This window comes from Manis pentadactyla, chromosome 3 (genome assembly GCF_030020395.1).
Source record: "Manis pentadactyla isolate mManPen7 chromosome 3, mManPen7.hap1, whole genome shotgun sequence".
NCBI lineage: Eukaryota > Metazoa > Chordata > Mammalia > Pholidota > Manidae > Manis > Manis pentadactyla.
Window position 1 is genome coordinate 38,484,764 of NC_080021.1, and position 19,302 is coordinate 38,504,065.

General features: G+C 44.0%; 1 protein-coding gene across 1 annotated transcript in view; it reads left to right on the forward strand.

Moving 5' to 3' along the window:
- Window positions 1–274: 274 nt before the first annotated feature.
- The window catches only part of NCALD (neurocalcin delta), a 373,180-nt gene continuing 354,152 nt past the window's right edge, over window positions 275–19,302 (forward strand). The window contains exon 1 of the mRNA XM_036876366.2: window positions 275–362. The gene's annotated coding sequence lies outside the window, so the exon portion shown is untranslated. The remainder of the gene's footprint in view (window positions 363–19,302) is intronic.

The window sequence follows — 19,302 nt, forward strand, 5'->3', positions numbered from 1 at the left end:
ATATATAGCACCCCTTGGAAAGTACCAGTATAACCTGCATAGAACCTGGGCGGTGAGCTTAAAGAAGGGGCACAATGGGGATAAGCCCAGACGCTGCACCCAGGCAAGGTGGGAGCGTCCACTGTACCTGCAAACCCCACGCCTCGGCATGGCCCCTCTGCCCTGGCAGTCCAGCCCACCCGGGAGAAGCTGCCTGCAGGGCAGCACTGGGGAGGGTTGGCGGCCAGGAGGAGGGAGGCAGCCAGCGAGGCTGGGGATGGGGGCGCGGCAGGCGGCGGTAATGTCCAGCCGGAGGCGGGCGGAGGGAAGGCGCTGCCGCCGCCTCCCCGGCGGCGGCACAGACGCAGGGAGCGGCCGAGGCGGTGAGTCGCAGCGCTATCCCTCCGCTTCTTCCGCGCGAGAGCGGAGTCGGAGTTGCAGCCGGGGCTGGTGTGCTGGGGGCGGTGGCGCGGGGAGCGGCGGCCGGGGGCAGCAGACGCGCTCGCGGCGCGGCGGCCGCAGGGGTGGGAACAGGGAGCGCGCGGTCCTGGGCACCTGGTCGCCGCAGCCCTTCCCAGGCACAGTTCACCCTGCCAATGCCCCCGCCCTTCTCCCAGTGCCTCTGAAGGAACATAAAATACAACCAAACACCCTGTGGTTGGGTGAAAGAAAAAGAGAGAGCAACTTTGTAGAGGGACGCGCAGAGGCGCTCCGGGCAGGCAGGACCGGGGCGCGCTGGGTCGGAAGGGGGCGTTCGTGCTCCTGGCGGCCCGGGACATCTGGAGCATCCCTCCGGGGTGGGGGTTGGGGTCGAGGGTGCTCTCTGGTTCCCGGGCCTGCGGAGTCGGCCCAGAGGGCCCACAGGGCGGGTGTGCGAGGGGTGGGAACCTGGGGAGGGGCCTCGGGAGCGAGGGAAAAGCGCTAGCAGAACCTAGAGGAGGACGTGGTGTGCATTTTGGACTCAGGACCTGAACGATTTGCATCTGGGGGACTCGGGAAGGGGTGTGCTGGGGAGATTATTTGAGTGTTTTTCAGTGCATACCGATTTATTTTTAGCTCCCAGAGAAGCAGGATGTGCAAAGTGGGTTGTATCAGCCCGGGACGGGCAGGAGGTCTCCCTTGTCCGCAGGAAATGCACAAGTTTCTTGCTGCAGATGCTTGCTTTAACTTTCATTCCTGGGAAAAGAAAGCCATTTGGCTCTCTGAAGATCTCCCCGCCAGGACCACTTGCTTCCTGCGGGTCTGTCTGAGGCTGCAGGTTAGGCCAGCCAAGTGTGCTTCTGCTGTTAAACGCTGGCCCGAAATGATGGTGCATGTTCTGTTCTTAGGGAGACCAGTGTGAAACACAGAGGTAGGGCTGCCAAGGTTTTGCTTGCTAAGAAAACCACACAAGCTTGCTCAAAGTTTTCCTAGTTCTGTCGGATTTGAATATAACAGACTTAAGCAGCTATCTTACCAAGAGCAGGGTTCTCTGTCTAGGTTTCGCAGACCTAATTGGCAATGCTTGTGAGCTTTTTCACTCCAGCTGGGAGATGCTGTGTTTTAGGGTCAGATGCAGGATGCAAAGGAGAAGGGAGGGTGGTGTGATTGTGGAAGTACAGGTGTACTGGGGTGGATCTTGGGGGGCTAAGTACAGACTTGGGGAGGGTCATCCTTCAGGGGAGGAGGCTTAAACCCAAATGTTCAGGCGCCCAAGCCAGACCCCTGGGAATTACCCAGAAGTCCCCTCCATTTCAATCCCTCAAGGTCCAGTCCTAAATATGCACTCTCTGTAAGTGTGCTAGGAGGGTGGGCTGTAGGGAGAGACTAGGCAGCCAGACTGCTGGATCTGAGTTCTGGTTGGGACACAGAGCTCCTAGACCTTGGGCTTCTTACTTAATGTCTCTGTGTTTCCTTATTCGTGCCACGAGGTTGATACTAGGTGCCAAACCTATCTCAGGTAACAGGTGAAGGTAAAATGAGTTAGTACGCAGAAGGCACTTCACACAGTGACTTGCCATCAGTGAGTGTTGCATAAATGTGGATCTTAGTATTTTTATTGTTGGATACCCCTTCTCTCAGTTCCTAGCCGCTGATTCCGTTCATGATCTCCTCACTTCTTGCCTGAATTACTCCAGTTGCCTTCACACTGGGCGCCTTTCTCCCAATCAGGACACTCTTGCTTCATGTTCTCCAAACTGTGACTAGAAATCTTGTTTTGAACACAAAATCTAACCCAGTCATTCTGCTTAATTTCCTTCAGAGGTTTTCTGTGACTTCCAGGATAGAGTTTGGACTCCAAGGAATTTCATGACCCCATCCTTGTTTCCTCTCCAGTCTCTTCTCCCAAGCTCCTCCAAGTGTAGCCTCAGCTCAAGCCTCTGAGTCTCAGCACCTGTCATCCTCCCACCCTTCCTTGTCTCAAGTCCTCTGCATTCTTCTCTACTCAGCTGCAGTGACACTGCCTTCCAGCAGACCTCCTGGCGTGCCCCAGGCCCACCTGCAGCTGATTGAGCTGCCCTGGCTTCCTGTGCCCGTGTTACCGTGCATATGCCCCTCCTGACACGCTTCCCCACCAGCGGTCTTCCTACCTGCAAGTGCTTGAGAGATGGATTGTGGTTGTCACTAAATGTTTGTTGAGTGAATAAATGAGTATCAGTCAAGCAAAGTTCAGTCTTTTTCACTAAAACCAGAAACATATATGGAGAACAGGGAGAAAGACCAAACTGTATATGTATTCCACAGTGAAAAACAGAAATATTAAGGAATCAAAAGTAGGTCAAAAGAAATGTGGCACACTATGTTGGAACCATTTCATAGGCATTTTCTTAATTGTAAGGGGTCAGAGTAACTGTGGAGAAATGTAGTGACTGAATTTTTTTGCTTTCTTCATAAAAGGGTTGGGCACCTCCGATTTGGCTGTGGGGGATGGAGGTGAGCTCTGCCACGGTGTGGTGCAGTGAATTTGTTCTGGAGGCAGAGGTGCAGGTTACCACATGGGTGGGCTTTGTAGCCCTTTCTTGCATTGCACTTTGCCCTGGAGTGTGGAATTCACACTTGTCTTCAGATGGGTACAGTGAGAACAGTAACTCTCCCATCATCAAAACTCCTCTGTTACTTTTCTGGCAATTCTGTGCATTCTGTGGGTGCACTTCTGATGGAGAAGGAAGCACTCCATTCCAAGCACTCCATTACTGGGCTCCCAGGAGCCCTGCAGAGGCAGATAGGACGTGCCTGGTTCTCTGGCACAGCCTCAGAGTCTGATTTCAAGGCTCCAGAGCAGGGGTTTTATACAGCTGAGAGAGCAAAAATGCCCTTTACATTTTTAAAGACCTGTAAACAAAACAAATCAAACACAAAGACTATGTGACAAAGCCCATGCCTAAAATAGCTACTACCTGTTCTTTACAGAAAAGCTTTGCCAACTGCTGTTCTGGAGCTGAGACAATTAGTTGCATTTTGCATGTCATTTGTGACCTATTGCTGGTGGCTGCCTAGAAGCTGGGTTGTATAGGAAGCCAAGGTGGGATCCAGGCTCAGCAGAAAGAGTGACAGACAATTAGTGATGTCTGTCAGGGAGTGGAATTAGGAAGTGGCATCAGACAAGCTTTTCCTTACCATGGCTGTATCTCTGTCATCACGATAGAGCATATCATTGAAGGGACAACAAAGGCAGAAATCAGGGGCAAAGCACATGAGTTAAAAGTGATCTCTGGAAGAAGTCAGGAAATTTCCACCACAACTATGAACTATCACCACAATTAACATCAGCAGTTTCCATTTATCAAGTGTGTACTATGTATGTACACATGCTGTGTATATATATATTATCTTTGTAATAATTTCTTCAGGAGATACTTATTTTAATTATGACTCAATTCTGTTGGAAGTGTCGAACTGTTTTAAATGAAAAAGGGAATGTTATTTTGGCTCTGATAACTGATCAGTCCAGAGGAAGATACTTTAGATACGGCTTGAAGATCCAGGGCTCCAGCATCATTACCAGGACCCAGTTTCTCTCCCCACATTCCTGGTTTGCTTTCTTGGAGCTGGCACCCCTTTTAGGCCCCATTTCATTGTGGGATGGCTCTAAGAGCTCCACTAGTTATGTAGTCTGGGCTTTAAACTCATCCAGAAAGTAGGAGCCTTATCTCGTCATTGCTTGCAATAACGGCCTATGGCTCATTGGCTTTGACTGGGTCTGGTGCCTTTTCCTGTGGCTGCAGGGCCACACATTGCTAGGGCTTGGGCTTGCTCAAGGTTTCATCCCTGGAACATAGGCTAAGGAGTAGGAGCAGGTGTGTTTCTCCAGCTAACTTCAAGAAATGTTAAGTACTGACCAGCTATAAGATACAAGAAAAGGCCTCTTTGGCTGGATTTTTACTCACTTATTCAATCAATAATTTTGAGCAGTTTCTATGTGCGCAACATTATGCTAAGTTCTAGGGATATAAGATGAATACAAGGTAGTCCCCTATCTTTAAGGAATTTATATTCCAGTGCGAAAGTGCAAAGTATATTTAGGGGACAGATTGATTGGAATGAGGCCATTTTGGGGAAGGTGTAGGAGAGGAGCCCCCTTGATGGTGACAGTGAACTTCCGGTTTGTCTACCAATGTGTCCCAGTACAGTGCTTTGTGCCATAGACAAGCAATAAGTATTTCTTGAGTACACTATTTTTTTATTGTGGTTAAACAAATTTACCATTTTAAGTATTTTTAAGTACAGTTCTGTGGCATCAAGCACACTCACATTGTTGTGCAATTGTCACCACCATACAGCTCTAGAACTTTTTCATCTTTCCAACTGAAACTCTATATCCATTACACAGAAACTCTCCATCTCCTCTGTCCCCCAGCCCCTAGCAACCACCATTCATTCTACCTTCTGTCTTTAAGAATTTGACTACTCTAGGTATCTTACAGAAGTGGAATCATATAATATTTGTCCTTTTGTGATTGACTTATTTCATTTAGTATAATGTCTTTAAGGTTCGTTTACAGTGTAGCGTGTATTAGAAGTTCCTTCCTTTTTTTAAAGCTGAATAATATTCCACTGAATGGATGTCCTACCTTTTGTTTATTTATCCATTTGTTGATGGACACTTTGGTTGCTTCCACCTCTTGGCTATTGGGAATAATGCTGCTATGATCATGGGTATACAGTTATCTTTTCAAGATCCTGATTTCTATTCTTTTGGGTATATTCCTAGAAGTAGAATTGCTGTATCCAGTAATTTTATGTTTAACTTTTTGTTTAATTTTTCAAGGAACTGCCATACTGTTTTCTATAGAAGCTGTCATTTTACATGCCCACCAGCAATGCACAAGGCTTCCACTTTCTCCACATCTTCACCAGCACTTGTTATTTCATTTTATTTATTTTTTAAGTAATAGCCATCTTGGTGAGTGTGTAACGTTTAATACATTCTTAAAAGTAGATTGTGATTGAATTGGGAGTGATAGTGGTAAGTCTAAACTTCATTCAGAGAGGTGTGAGGAGCTCTTGAATATTTGTTGCATGTGGTAATGTCATGAGCAGAAAGCCCCTGATATTAGCAAGAGAGGGAAGAGAAGAAAGGTGGAAGAGGAGTTAGGAGGGTATTTTAATTATCCGGTTGAAAGGAAAACCAATAGTTTTCTCCTCATCTATATAGCTGAGGGTACTGTATTTATTGCCACAGTAAATGATATTGTTCTTGGGGAGGGAAGGTAAGTGTAGCACTGAGATAGCTCATGGCTAAGGATGCCTTAGAAAAGTTGGCAGCTTTTGCTAATAATAGCAACAATGATTGCAAATGCCTTGATGCACTTTGTAGAAACAAGGTAGTGTTCTAAATACTAAGTATTAATTCAGTCGATTCTGAGAAATGCTTTGAAGTGTTCATCAGCCAGGCCCTATCAGGAGGCAGATGACACACTCTCAGGTTATACCTGAAGAAAGTTTACTGAAGGGACTATTTACAAAGATGTTGGCAAAGTTAAGGGACCAAGAGGGACTAACAATGTATGCAAACCCTTATAACCCCAGCCCTGAAAGGGTGATGTGAGAGAGCGGTTTCTGTAATTACCCTCCATAGAGGAAGGAATAAGGCTACTGCCAAACTGTGGCCTGGTGGGGAGGCGTCCAGGTGAACGAGTCCACACCTGCCCTTTCCTCCTGCCTCTGATCTTCTCCTCTTGCCTCCCAATTGGCCAAACTAACCAGAAGCCACAAGGCAAGTAAGCTTGTTGAGGTAGGGACTGCCTTGTGCATAGAAATCAGCCTCCCACAGCCAAGAGTGGAGTGGAGAAGGTAGGAAGGTGGATCTGTAGGGGCAAGCAGAGAGAATTCAGCACAAGGGGGCCTTAAATTGTCCTGATTATACAGGTAAGAGAACTGAAGCACCAAAAGGTGGAGTGACCCATTCAAGGTCAGTAGCCAGTAAGCTGTGGAGCCGGGATTTGAACCTAGGAACGTTTCTTGTGTCCATTCAGTTGGATCTGGAATATTAGATTTTTCCCCAAATCTGTGTGTTTTCATTCCTTGGGAATAATCTGATTTGTACAACTTTAACTTGGCTATCAAAATGTAGAGTAAATGACTTCTCAGAATTTTCCTTTTCTTTTGTTTTTTTTTCTAAATAACAACATATGTTTTAGGTATGTTTCATAGCTGATTGATTATATTTAGAAAAAAGAAATCCTTCCTATATAATTGATGTGGGTGACAATATGTCCCTGAAACACATGTTTTGTTTTGTTTTTAGTTGAAAGCTTCAAAGGAGTGGACAGTGTAACCTGGCTGTTTAAACATGACTGAGACCTTGGCTGTGTCAGGAGAGGGTCCAGGACAAGGGAAATGGGAGTTCCCTCCATGCTACCCTGGCTGGAGGGCTGCACAGGGTGGGGTCTAGAGGGCAGTGGGTAGAGCCCGCTCCCCAGGTATGGTCTCCAAATACACATGAAGCTGCTCTGGGGGCCTGTTCTGGGGAACGAGGCCCAGAATGGTGGAAACAGAATGGGCTGCTCGGAAGGCCTCATATTTTCCATTCCTTGAGGTTGTGGTAAGTGATGTGGCTGAGGGCTTGTATTCGTTTCCTGTGGTCTCTGCAACAAATTACCACAAACTGGGGGGCTTATAACAGCAGAACTTTCTCACCGTTCTGGAGGCCAGAAGTCCGAAATCAAGGTGTCAGCAGGGCCAGGCTTCCTGCAGAGGTTCTGGGGAGGATCCTTTGCTTGCCTCCTCCAGCTGCTGGAGGCTGTCTGCATTTCTGGGCTTCAGGCTGCCTCACCACTCCCATCTCTGGCTCTGTGGTTACGTAGCTGCCTCTCTTCTTTGTGTCTCTTATAGGGACACTTGGTGTCAGATTTAGGGCCCACCCAGATAACCCAGGATGATCTTATTTCAAGATCTTTAACTTAATCACATCAGTAAAGACCCTTTTTCCAACTAAGGCCTCAGTCACCTGTTCTGGGGGGTCGACTGTGGACATATCCCAGCCACCGTTCACCTCACCGTAGGGCTCACTGGTGTGCGCTGTGACCCTTCAGCCCCTGATTCTGGATTCCAGGTTCCTTGACGAGGTAGAGGTTTTGTAAATGCTTTTGATTTGATCTATTGAAATTTTATTATCATATAAAAAACAAAACAAACAAAACACTTAAAACGTACCATCTCTTATTTCTGAAATGAAAGGGTGGGTGGAACAGCCTGTAAGAGGCCAGTTTGATCTCTGTCTTGGCCAGACATTTTCTGTGCTTTACTTCACCCCATGGCCTTGGAGGAAATGAATGGGAGAAAGGGCAGTCACTGGCCCTGCTCTGGCTTCTCACCTGGGGCTTTCCCAGATGCTTTTAGATCTACAGTTACTCAGAGGAAAGCTAAGGGTGTTGGAGTCTTTCAGGAAAGGGAAGCAGAAGCCATATAGGCTTGAATTTCTAGGCTTTCTGAAAGCACTGGTTTAGAAATAGGGTTCATAAGTGTAGGTGGCACAGCAGGGAGCTGTTTATCCACGTGTATTCGGTACTGAATTCCAGACTGGGCTCTGTGGACACTGCACACAGGACAAAGTCAAAGGTAATGTTGGCAATTATCTGGCTAATTTAACAACTGTATCCCAGCAAATGGGGTACTTCAAGAGAGTCCATCCCAGGGCATCAATTATTCTGTTTGGTTGTCTGCATTGATCATATTTACCAAAAGACCAAATCATTCCCACTGTGCTGGGGGGAGGCAGGTGTAATTAAGGTTCATTTCTCAGGACGCAGCTTATTTTAGTTTCTCAGCCACTTCGCAGTTTGACTTCAAAAAAGAAAGAAGAAAAAAAGTAGAATGTCCCTCCACTTTATTACATTATATATTCTGCTGTGTCATTGTTATTCTGGTTAATATTAACTTTGGATCTTTTTGCTTTGCATAATTTACCTGGAATACTGTGATACTTAACAAAATTTACTCTCACCAGCTGAAGAAAATGGTTTACCTTGCATAAGACAGGCTACATAATTTGTGAGGCTCAGTGCAAAATGAAAATGTGGGGCCCGTGTTTAAAAATCATTAAGAATTTCAGAATGGTGTCAGCAGAGCATCAGACCAAGTGCGGGGTCCTTCTGAGCACAGGGCCTTGTGTAACTGCATAGGTCATTTGCCCATAAGCTCGTCCTGGCCTCACATTTATGCTGAGATGGCATTTTCTTGCTTACGTGGTACCTCTTTGACCCCCAAGGAAAGATCAGGCCAGTTTGCTCTGCCTCAGCTGAAGCACACTCTTCTGTAAGGGTGAGGATACAGCACGTAGGCTGGCATCCCTTGTTGGCTCCTCCATGTCCTCTCTCTTGCCTATCTGCCTGGCTCTGTGCCCTGAGAGGTTGATCTCTACCATCAGCATCAAGGGTCCCCTTCATCTTATGACTTCCTGTGTAATTTGGCCACCAGTGGGTCTAGGCCACCAATGGGAGATTGGAAGGGGAGTGGGATAGGGTGCTTATTTCCCCCGTTCCCTCCTGCTGGGTTGCTCACTCCAGGTCGTCTTCACCTGTGTGCCAAGGGCTACAGTTTCTGCCAGGCATCCACTCCTATAGCCTCCCTTTTTGGATTCTTTTAGCTACTGCCTGCACTAGTGCACTCCGGCCTGGGGATGGGAATGGCTTCCTGCTCTTGCTGCCTTTGTTGCTTTCCTAAACCCTTTGTGACTCTCCTTTCAAAAGCTTCTTCCGTGGGTCTCCTCAGTGGGATTAAAGAGCACCCTCTGTTTGCTGCCTGGGCTCTAAAGGACTCAGCAGCCCCTTGGGTTTCACTGTACCTGGTGCTGCTACAGAGCAGGAGACTCTGATGGCTCTGGGAACATGTGACTGCTGCACCCACGCTGGGGAAGGCTGGGCTGTCAGGAGGCACCATGTCCACACCCACAGGGGTGGAGAACATGTGCCTGGGACTCAGGCATTTGAATTTGCCAGTACGACTGTGTGTGAGGCATCTTATCTGCAAAATGAGCACAGTGACGGTTCTTTGCTGCTATGGCTCTTTGTGTCAGAAGTGAGACCGCATGGGCATCATGCTTAGCATATACAGTACGTGTTCGAGGAGCCCAGCTGTCTCACTGGGAGTTCTGTGGAGGGTCTCTCTGGAGGGGTTCACAGTCTACCTTGTCTCTGATCTGAACTAAGGCACTTACAGCCTAGACAACACCAGTTTTTCACTGCTTCATTGTTGTTTGGGTGGTATCTCTCTTCTCTCATCTAGATTGTAGTGTTGTGGTTGTTAGGGATTCTATATTACACATTTTTTTTTTCACCAATTGAAGTTTCCAACCTAGTAGCTAGCACATTGTTAATTGGTCAAGAAATATGTCTAGACTTAATGTACCATACAATTTATTGTTCACACTAGGACACTTTTGAGAGTGAAACAGGGTGCTTTTTAATACTTACACCAAAACAAGAGGCATAAACAGGGACTGTCTCAGGCAAACAGGGTCATATATAGTCACCTTAGTTAAAATGGACTTAAGATAGTTTTCCAATTGTGTTTTAAAATTTGCCAGCCTACCTCTTTTGTATTAGTCCGCCTTTAGTTTATGAGATAAAAACATGAGATTTAAAAAACAGGAAAGTGTTTAACATTCCCAATAGACTGTTGGGCTGAATTTGAGTCAATGGGTTGGGGCTTCTCATACACATACAGACTTCCCTTTATGCTTTATTACCCTGCTTTACACTGGGTACTTAGCTATAGAACTTTCTTCTGTACTTACTTTTTCCCTATATAGTCTCCTAATTGTTATTCTTCTTGCAATAGTGATCATTTATGTTTAAGAGATGGCAAAAATAGATTTGTATACATATATTTTCCTCAACATCTCAGTCTTTGTATTTCTGGTTGCCTAGGTGACATTTCCAAGAGAAAGCATGCTAATCTGCTATTATTAAAGCAGAGATAAGACAAACTATTTTAGGCCCTTCTATACCTTTCTTTTTATCCACCAGGCCATTTAATTGTTTCTTTTTGCTCCTTTCTGTTTCCATTATTGGAAGGCCATGTTAACTTCCTCCCTCTAGTTCTAATTTGGGGACTGGTTAATATTTTGAAAACTGATATAGTAATTCAGTACCTTCTTCATTCAGAATTATTAAATCTGTACTGATAGTCTATTCATTTGGTTAGTGGTAACAGTTGTTTTTCTTACAGGTTGTCCAAGCCAAGCAGAGACAATGGATATTTTTGGTATAAGAAAAAAAGCATACGTGTGCAGCTTGTGGTTCTGTAGTACAAAGAGCACATCCACTTTGGAGCTGGGGTAACCTGGTTTCAGCCTTAGTACTGCCACTTAGCTGCGTGACCTCCTGGACTTTGTATTTTTAGATGACAACTGGGGCAATAATCCTATCTGCTTCCCGGGATTGTTGCAGAGGTTGAGAGGGTTAAGTGAGCTAACACATGTAAGTGTGAGGTGGCTGCGGCTGTTCTTTAATATCAAAGGTACAAGTGCATCAGCTTCCAGAAAATAATTTCATACAGGATATTGCAAATACTTGAATTTACTGAAGGGCTAAATTAGGGGGACATTTTCTTTCATTATTTCTACATAGAGATATATTTGATACATACCTTTGAAGTGCTATATAAGGGATTTGGAATGTTAATGTGACCATTGTATGCACTTAAATATTTGAGTTTAATTCATTGTTGGTGTGTGGCCTGGGATACTTCAGGTGGGGATCTGACATTATTAATTTGCATTCTGTGGCAAGTTTGAGAGGAGAGATGGACTTTAATCTGCCAATATTTAAAATTGTTTAACATTGGGGTTTGTCCTGGTGGGGATTCCTTTTGTTCTCATTCTTTTGTGTTGTTATTCTATTTTGATAAATATATTTATTATTTATCATTTAGGTTTATCATTTGATAAATGAAGCAGATTACTGTACCATTGCCCTGGAGTTTGTCTTGCTGACCTTTAAAGAAGAGGAAGGGGGACAGGAAGCAGATACATAGACATAGAAATAGACACACAGAAATACAGACATGCACGCACGCGCACACACACACACACACACACACAACACACACACGTTTCTTTAGGCATCTGATCCTAAATTTCTAATAGGATATTTACAGTAAGAGCATTTTGATGGGATTTTGTTTTGTGACTTGTAAGGGGAGGACTGGATGTGGGAAATCAGTTTAGCTTAGTTCTCACCACCTCACCCTTTTAAAGACATGATGGCTGTTTCCAAGCTGGGCCAAAGGACAAGCTGTGAGAATCAGAAATCAGTTCTGCCTGGTCTCTGAAGTTTCTTGAGAGGAATAGGAAGACTGTGCCTTACGTTTTTCTAATTCAGTCACTTAAATAATAGGTTCCCCAGGCCTTGGGTGCTGTTCCCTCCATACCCTTCCCTCCACTGTTATTAAAAAAGTTAGGCATTATCATGAAATAAGATCTGCACAATACAGAAAACTAGAAAGAAGAAAAAATATTACCATTATCCAAATATTCAAAGGCAAAGAGGGTTAATATTTGGAACATTTCATTATTTCTATAGAGAGAGCTGTTTCTTAATTACATAGTCATACTTTTCCATAAGTGAAAATTTATTTTACATATGACCATAAATCCTAAGCTATGATATTGTGAAATAAGAAATATACATTGGGTATTTGTCCCAAGTTCCTGGCTCTGGGCTCCTTAAAACCCTTAGAATTTCTGATTGGTAGGGATAGGAAGAGCATCTTTTGTTGTTTAAAATAAGTTTTTCAACCTTATTTGAATTTATGCTAATGAGGTGACCCTCAGAGGACGGAGGCTGGTTGCCAGAGGAACCAGTCCATTATTTGAGGGAACCAACCACCCAGTCAAGGGGTTGGAGCTTGCAGCTCCCCTTGCTCACCTACAGGGAGGGAAGAGGGGCTGGAGATTGAATTCAGTCACCAGTGGCCAATGATTTAATCAACCATGTCTATATGAAAGAACCTCAATAAAAATCCAAAGCAGTGTGGTTCAGAGAGCTACCAGGTTGCTAACACATCAAGGTGGCTTGATTTGAGAGGGTGTGGGAAATTCACATCCCTTCCCCCATACCTTGCCTTCTGCATCTCTTCCATCTGGCTGTTTCTGAGTTGTATCCTTTCATAAGGAACTGGTAATCTAGTAAGTAAGCTGTTTTCATGAGTTCTGTGAGCTGTTCTAACAAATTATTGAATGCAAGGAGAGGGTTGGGGGAACTGTTAATTTACAGCTGATTGGTCAAAAGTATAGGTGACAACCTGGGACTTGCAACTGGCATCTGAAGTAGGGGAAGTCTTGTGGGGCTGAGCTCTCAGCCTTTGGAATCTGTGCTAACTCTGGTTGTTAGTGTCAGAATTGAATTATGGGCACTCAGTTGGTGTCTGGAGAGTTGGAGAATTGGTTGGTGTGGGAAAACCCCTCACACATTTATATCAGAAGTATTGAGAGTAAAAGAAGTGGACATTTTTACTTTTACAAGAATTTTATATTTTATTATATATTCTTTGTAAGCAATGCTTAATTGGGCATATAATATTCCACTGAATGGATATAGCTCAATTTACTTAGCCATTCTATTATCAGTCATTTTAAGTAATTTTTTGCTATTATCACTTTTGCACAATAAACTTTTCTCTCTGTAAGATTTATCTGAGGATGTATTTCCAGTGGACTTTAAAGTTGGTTGTTTGAACTTTAAAAAAAAATCTTGACTCATTCTGCCATTTGCTTTCCAAGTGGGTTAAGGCAACTCATATTGTGTGATTGTGTCAGCTTCATCTTCTTTTCTCTTACCTTAGATACCACACTTTGAAATTCTTTTTCTAATTTGGTGACCAAAAAAGACTTTATTTCCATTTTCTTTGATTACCAGTGAGGCTGAGGCTGAACATTTCTTTTTCATATTAGACACTAATTGCATTTCTTCTTTTCCTAATTCTTGGTTACATGTTCTTTGTCCTTAGATGTTTTTCTATTCAGTTAGTTAAATTAAGATTTTATTTTTTTCAAATTACAACTCAGGACAAAGATATACAAAGAAAACCCTTTCCTGGCCATTTCTACTCCCGTGCCTCTCAGCCAGTGTTAAAGGCCTGGGGTGCTCATCTCATCTTTCTCCTTGTTTGTGCATACAAATACACATCTTTGTAAAGATTCTGTGGGCAAAGTTGCAATATTCCCAGAATCTCTCGCCTGGCTTTAGTGCAGCTCCATATCAACAGGTGTTTCCAAGGGGTGGAGAGAATCAGTTCATCTCCATATCAATGGGTAATTACCTGGGCCAGCGCTTATCTGGAGCAGAGAAGTTGGGGGAATTTTCGTTTGCTTCTGCCACAGCAGGAGAGAGAGAGACACTGGACAGCTGTTTGTAAGCAACAAATGGGTTTTAAACTTTATTTCTTCCCTTGACTAATTTCGGTTTCCGCTAGGTATTTTGCCCTGGGATTTCCCCACCCTGGATTTACAGATGCAAAGGGGGCTCATTTTTTATTAACAAAAAAACAGTCATAATGTACATATTAGTCTATAAACTTGCTTTGTTTTTTTCATTTAAAATATATATTATGGGCATATGATCTTTAATAATGCATAATCAAATATCTTTGGTCACTTTGCTACAATTATTTCCCCAGTGTATCACTTGCCCATTGATGTAGTTATAGATTGTTCAGATTTAGTGGCAAATGTTCCACTATAATTTCACCTATGATAGGACAGCCTGCTTTATTCTTTCACAGGGTTTAGTAAATATGCAGCTCTGTTTTCTACAGCTTAAAAAAAATTCTTCACTTAAAGAAAGCAATCATTTAGTCCACCTATAATTTATTCTGGTGTGGAATGAAGAGGAAATAAGAAGCTAAACTGGTTATTTCTCTCCTTTAACTTACTAACCAATTGTCTGAGTACCCTCTATGAAATGGTGTTTTTTGTTTAAACTTTCTATAAAGCAAATGACTTCCCTGATTTGTGCTTTTTTTTTTTCCCAACTATAAGCTAGTGGTGTTGTAATCAGAAGGGTCTGTTTGAAGAGAGGAAGACTACATTTACCTGGAATTGCGTGGTTACACTGAGAATCATGAGGTGCCTGTTGGCCCCACATCTTTACCTGTAACTTGAACATTGTTGGCGCTGCTCGTGTGTAGAGCTGGAGAAGTGTGGAGTGCTTCCACCAACAATTTCTCATCTATCTCTACTGGGCTGCCAGGAGGTGGTAGGTCCACACCTATAATTTCATTTTACAGGTGAAGAAAGCAAGTGAATGTCAATGACTCACTCAGTATTATTCCTGCTTTGCTGTTAGTTCATTGTTTTATATTATGCTATCTGTTGTTCTGGAAGTACTTAAAAAAATTATTGTTAAATCCAACTGTAATTTATTTTGGAATAGAATGGAGGAGGAAATGGAGGCTAAACTGATTATTTCTCTCCTTTAACTTACCCATTGTCTCAGCACCCTTCAGGAATGCTGTCTAATGTTCTGTTAAGTGTCTCCCTTCAGGCCCCATTTCATAGCGATGAATTTATCTTTGAAACCTTGGCGGGTTGGCTAGTTTGGTCACCATGTGGGAAATCTTAAGAAGGTCATAATGATAATCTTGCCTAGAAATAAGGGCTCTCCCGGGACTATTATTATTATTTATTTAACAAATATTTATTGCTTGTCTGCTCTGGCCAGGGCACTGTGCAGACATTGTGGGAAACACCACGTGCATAAAGGTCTTGTCCTCTCCTCAGGGGATCTGAGCTCATTACTTAGCATTGCTTTAGTTACTCTCATTAAATTGAGTGCTTTACTAAGGAATACCGGTTGCCCTGTGACAGGGGATGGGGTTTTCTGTTGAGCAGGTCTTGTGAGTGCACTGGATGCTGTATCCTATTCAAAACATCACCGTGAGGTACTTAAACACCCAAGGACTCCACTGCTGCATATTTTATAAACTGAGATGGGCCTCGAGATCTGTAGTATCCATGTCTTCTGTTTCTAAATACACTTTTAAGCCCCAGCTTCTCTTCCTTTGGACATTTAGGTTGCTCAATTGGTCAACCAGGGTCTAAAAATAAACCTAGAAACTTTGAGAGTTTTTTTCTTGGCTGATTGATGTGTGTTTTTGTGTATCCCCAACTGTGCTGTGTAACTATTTACTTTCTCATTATGTATAGCACTTAGCAACCGACAGTGGAGATGAAAGCTAAGAGCACAGGCAGTCCCCGGCTGAGCTGGGGGAACGGGCCAGCCGAAGCCTCAGAGAATTCTCCTGCCCTCCCGCATTCCTGTGCTCTGTGGCCCTGGGGCCCACCCCACTGGCCTCAGGCTCCTGCCTTCCTCCTTCTCTACCAGTAGCTGAGGGGCGACCAGAAGGAGGGACAGGAAGGACCCCCATCCTACCTTAACCCTTTGGGGTTCCCTTGCTTGGTCAGCATGAGTGGGGTGAGGGGACGAAGGGCAGGCCTTGGCCACCGCTAACGTCTTGGCACTGGAGACAGTCCTGTAGGGTCAGAAGCACTGGGACACTATGTCTTATTTGGAACTTAGAATGAATTTCCACAAAGCATGGTCACAAGTCATGTCTGGACTGTACAGAACCCACAGGACAAAGCTATGTGATTCCTCAGGATTTCTGGGGTTAGGATGGCTCTTTTAGGGTGACATAAGTTGGTGCTTAGAACATTCCTGATTCTAAACATTCTGGGTTAGGAAGAAACTTAGACCTGCTTGTAAATTGAGGCACTGACTATAAAGTCACAAAGCGGCTTACTCCCACATGGAGATGTCCCCTTGACTGAGACACTGGAGGGCGCCAGATAGGTTCAGCCCTCCCACCCCCAGCCCCCTTCTGTAGGTGTAAGAATATGTTAGGTCTCTGGTTTATAGAGTAGCAGTTGTACTAAAAACCTCGCATCCTAATCCTAACAAAAGAAGGGAGGGAGAAAAACCTTGGGGATATAGATTTAATTCCTTGATTATTGCCTTGTAGCAAAGAATTCAAAACCAAATACACCAGGGCCTTTGTGAAAGACCCTGATTTTTTTCCTTAAGAAATCAAACTTCTATTCCTTTCTCAGGAACTCTTGTAAGCCTCTTATTCTTAATGTATTTTGGGGAATAGATTTGGAGAATATTTCTGTGATTTTTTTTTTTTTTTTTGCTGTGTAAGTAGAGAATATTTTTCTAAATAAAAAGAATCTTTGAAAGGTGATGTATATCTTTAGTAAAATCAGTTTCTTTTTTAAAGGCTGGAAAGCATAGCGCAGCAGTTCAGAATGATTAAACAATACTTGTTTGGAAAGGGACAAAGTCTGTATAGTTGCTTGTGTAGTTTTCCCAGAAGGGGACAAAATGTTTACAGAGTAACCCCCTAACCTTTAGGTGAAATTTTCCCCTGAGCTCAGAAGGGGTGGGTCCACCCAGAACAGGAAGAAATCACAGTACAGCTGTTTAAGTAATGAGAAGGCTTCTGGCTTTGGCTGAGCTGTTTCCTTCATGCCAAAGGCCAGGACAGACTGGAGACCCTCTCCCTCTTCTGGAGCACCTGCATGTTCTGCACGGCATGTGCACTGCACGCCGGGGCACCTGCCCTGCAGGACCAAGAACCTGCAGAAATAGCCTGAGCTGTAGAATGCAATCGAAGAGGAGGCTGAGCTGTGAGCAGTAGCAGACCGAGAAGTCTAAGGAGTTGGCACATTAGCCCTGGCATACAGACTTACTAGTCCTGAGGGTCAGTGCCAGACCCAAGGGGAACAGGGCACAATTCAGAACACGGATAAGAACAGCGTGTTCACTTTCATGCATCACCCACAGCTGAGGTTTTCCTCTGTTAAGGAGGATTTCACACTGTGGTTACATCCATACATTGACAGTTCTCTAAGTATTGCAAAAAAATATATTTAAGTTTATCATTTAGTAAATTGTTGCTTTAGTTTGGGCCCCGTCAGTGATCAAAGACTAGGACATCACTCAACCTAATTCAAGTACAGCGGGCACCTAATTCAAGTGATGGTGCCTCCTACTGTCGTTATGCAGTTGAGTGTATCATCACATGGACCCCTCTCCCTTACCCCGCAAGGTAGAGTGTCACTTTCCCCTTTCTGCTGACGATGAGCAGGCTTAGAGAATGTCCCTAAGGCATGTAGGTGGTCAGTGGGGGTCAGGGCTCACACTCAGGTGGTCCTGGGGAGCCATGGTCTCTGATCACCATACTGCTCTGCCCCTTGAAAGAAATTTGTGCCCGTGAAACAGAGTACAGTGGGGTCCCATGGGGGCCAAAACAGAGGCCTGGACAATTGGGAATGGAGTCTTTCTCAGAGGTCTTGTCTCTGCTCAGTTGGCCTCTCTCTTTTTCTTTCCTATCCACTGTTGGTTCATTTTCCATCCTCTGAATGGCCCACCCACAGGGCAGTGGCCTGAGTGAGAGCTCAGTATCTCCTGGCTCAGCATCTCACTTATCTTCATAAGTAAGAGTTTCCTGTTGGTGCAGCTCATTAAGCCAGGCAGACAGCTGTTGGAGCCTGGCCAGCAAAATAATTAGATGTCTGTCGGTTGGCTGTTTATCCCAGGTCCATTGGTGGTCGCCATGTGCACAGACTTCTCTGGCATGGTTTTCCTGAGCAGGGGATCATGGGTAGGCAGCACATACTAGAAGAGGATGCTGTTCAAAGCAGGAATTTAACCTCAGGTATAAGCTCATTTTGTATTTTTTAAGTTAAATAGTTAACACTTCTGCTATCTTTCTTAAAGTCTCATTAAAAGCATTTATATCTGCTAAGACTCTTTAGGTTACAAATGATAGAAACCTAATTCGAAGGGGCTTAGGAAAAAAAAAATCAAATTAAGTGGTTCTGTCACCATAAAGGCAAAGGCCTGGTTGGACCCAGGTCTCAGACAACATCTTCAGAAGACTTTCTCTTGCCATTTCTTTGCTCTGTATTCTTCTGGGTTGGTTTCATCCTCAGGCAGGCTCTCCCTTCATGACATCAAGACACCACTGGAAGCTCCAGGCTCATTTGTTGGGTGGGTGACCCCAGCAGAGAGCTACTCTTTCCCTATAGTTCTAGAAAAATATCCAGGTTTGATTCTCATTGCCCTGAATTGGTTATATGCCAATCTCTCAACCAAACATGGCAGTCAGGTTGATTGGTCAGGCCTGGGTCACTGCCCACCCCTGGAGAGGGGTTAAACTACTCCCTCATTAAAGCAAGTAGACTGGGAATGGGAGAATATGGTCTCCAGTGATAGTTGGGATGTTAGTACCCTAAGAATTGGAAATAGATGTTGTATATGCAAAAATAACTCATTTCCACTTCAGAACACTTAATTGGCCAAGCATAGTCAAGGTTTGGGGGCTCAGGTAAGTAGTCTGGATCACTGACTTCATCTTATTTATGTGAGACAAATCCAAAGAACTAGGAAATCCAAAGTGTTTGGAAAGGCCTAGATCTTCTATGCTTTTAGGTCATTAATCCTGAAAGATGATACTATTAAACTAAATACTTGCATCTTTGAGAAAGCAAATCGCAGGATGGTTTTATTTTCAAGTTTTGATCTGTAAGAGGTTAAGACTTGAAGGGCCCTTATTAGGTGCCCTCTGTGTAAAGTCTAAGCTGTTCTAGCATTGAAATGACTTTGGTGAATTACATAAATGCTTTGTGTAAACCTTTTTCAATGCCTAGGATTTAAGACCCAGCTTATCTAGGTAATCGTTAAATTGCCCTGCTTATGTATTAGTGTTCTTAATACCCACTGGGAAATAATTGCTTGATTTTTAACTAGCTCATAAATCAGAAACTTCAAGGCCAGGGAAGGTTAAGCTAGTAAGTCCTCATGGTCACAGATATAGGTTAAGTCTATGTAACCTAAA